The 2,800-nt window shown below is 35.0% G+C and overlaps 1 pseudogene; it reads right to left on the reverse strand.

Annotated features, from left to right (window-relative positions):
• Positions 1-842: 842 nt before the first annotated feature.
• On the reverse strand, positions 843-2,450 carry LOC142160130 (uncharacterized; annotated as a pseudogene).
• Positions 2,451-2,800: the final 350 nt, after the last annotated feature.

Here is a 2,800-nt window from a genome sequence, read left to right on the forward strand (position 1 = left end):
TAACTAAACTTTGATTGTAATAAGCCTCCACTAAACCAGCAGTATATTAATAGATAACGCAGTATTCTACATTCCCTTTTGAACTTTTCCATATTTGAAAATCACCAAATCAACATAAGAAGATCTATAACTAAATAGATCCTCTGTCAAGTGACTCTTATATACAGATTACAGATATTCGATCCAGTGAGCTCTTGAGAGACTGTTTGAATGAAGGAACGCACTCTTCTCTGTACCCTTTTTCGAAAAAATTAATCTACACGTATATTTTATCAGCTATAAAAACTGCTCAAGTGCTTTTTAGTAACAGGATTACAATTAATAACAATGGGTCTGATTCATTAAGAAAAGTTAAGTAAAAAAATTGAGTAAGTAGTCTCCTGGACAAAACCATGTTACACTGCAAGGGGTGCAAATTAGTTTTCAATTTTGCACATAAGTTAAATACTGACTGTTTTTTCATGTAGCACACAAATATCAACTTTGAATTTCAGTGTACAAATAAGCTATCAAGTATTTGTGTGCTACATGAAAAAACAGTCAGTATGTAACTTATGTGCAAAATTGAAAACTAATTTGCACCACTGTAACATGGTTTTGTCCAGGAGACTACTTACTCAATTTGTTTACTTAACCTTCCTTAATAAATGAGGCCCATTGTTTCAATTTGAAGAACTCTAAGAAAGCTAGCGATAATACATTGTATCAATTGTATACCGACTCTGAATTTGATTGATGTGTAATGCTATTTACATGATGTAAAGTGTTCACACCATGTTATGATTTTAGAAAATGAATACAAACAAATACATTTATAATCTTTTAGAAATGTTTCTCTCATCATTAAAACGGTTATATATGTAAAGACATATTGTGCAACCTTGTATTTATCTCCCAGAATGGATGAAAGTGAAATGTATTTATCTTTGTTTGTATCATTCTCAATAGTAAAATTCTGTTACCTCAAATACTACTGCAATTCCATCACATATAATTCTCTCAGATTATTGTTTTTCTATTGCATGGATGTCCAGCACGGTGGGATTTTTCATTAAATTATTACCCACACTTAGAACAAGGAAATGGCTTCTCATTTGTGTGAACCCTCTGATGTGTGATCAGATATATCCATGAAAAACATTTCCCACACTAAAAGCATAGAATTGTTTACTCACGTGTGTGAACTTTTTGATGTGTATTAAGAGATGATTTCTGTGTAAAACATTTCCCACACTCAGAACATGAGAATGGCTTCTCACCTGTGTGACTTCTCTGATGTGTGATCAGATATGATTTCCGTGTAAAACATTTCCCACACTCAAAGCATGGAATTGTTTTTTCGCCTGTGTGAACTTTGTGATGTGTAATAAGAGATGATTTATGTGTAAAACATCTCCCACATTCAGAACACGGGAATGGCTTCTCATCTAAGTGAACTCTCTGATGTGTAATAAGGTTTGATTTATATCTAAAACATCTCTGACACTCAGAACATGCAAATGCTTTCTCATCTGTGTGAACTTTCTGATGTGCAATAAGAGATTCTTTCCGTGTAAAACATTTCCCACACTCAAAGCATGGAATTGTTTTCTCACCTATGTGATCTTTCTGATGTGTAATAAGATGTGATTTATATCTAAAACATCTCTGACACTCAGAACATACAAATGCTTTCTCACCTGTGTGAACTTTCTGATGTGTAATAAGAGATGCTTTCTGTGTAAAATATTTCCCACACTCAGAACATGCATGCTCACCTGTGTGAACTTTCTGATGACTAATTAGATGTGATTTAATTGTAAAATGTTTCCCGCACTCAGAACAAATGAATGGCGTCTCTGCTGTGTGAACATTCTGGTGTGTAATAAGATGTGATTTCCTTATAAAACATTCCCCACACTCAGAACATGGAAATGGCTTCTCACCTGTGTGAACTCTCTGATGCTCAATAAGAATGATTTATTTGTAAAATGTTTCCCACACTCAGAACAAGGGAATGGCTTCTCAGCTTTGTGAACTTTCTGATGTTCAATAAGAGTGGATTTCTTTGTAAAACATTTCCCACACTCACAACATGCAAATGGCTTCTCACCTGTGTGAACTCTCTGATGCTCAATAAGAATTGATTTCTTTGAAAAACGTTTCCCACACTCAGTACAAGGGAATGGCTTCTCAGCTGTGTGAACTTTCTGATGTTCAATAAGAGTTGATTTCTTTGTAAAACATTTCCCACACTCAGAACATGGAAATGGCTACTCACCTTTGTGAACTCTCTGATGCTCAATAAGAGTTGATTTCTTTGTAAAACATTTCCCACATTCAGAGCATGGGTAGGGCTTATCGCCTTTGTGAACTCTCCGATGTTCAATAACACTTGATTTCCTAGTAAAACATTTCCCACATTCAGAACATGAAAATGGCTTCTTACCTATGTGGACTGTCTGATGTTGGAGAAGATATTATTTGATTGTAAAACATTTCCCACAGTCAGAGCAGGGAAAATTTTTATCAGCTGTATAGGTGCTATTTGTATCAAGATCTGCATTATCAGGAGAACGCTCCTCATGATTAGAGTGAGCAGGTGAAATATCTGAATCAGGAAGTACTGGATGTATAACCGGAGTAATAGTTTTTTCTCTTGGCGAATCTCGTGAGAAGTAGTTATCATCCATTTTAGAAGCTGGAGATAAAATGAGATGTTCCCTTGAGCTCTATCCACTCTGACGTCCATCTGCTGGGAATAAAATAAATATAGGGAAGTACACATAGATTGTTGCCTGAATTAATGAGAAGTCATGAT

Source organism: Mixophyes fleayi, chromosome 6 (assembly GCF_038048845.1).
Source record: "Mixophyes fleayi isolate aMixFle1 chromosome 6, aMixFle1.hap1, whole genome shotgun sequence".
Lineage (NCBI taxonomy): Eukaryota > Metazoa > Chordata > Amphibia > Anura > Limnodynastidae > Mixophyes > Mixophyes fleayi.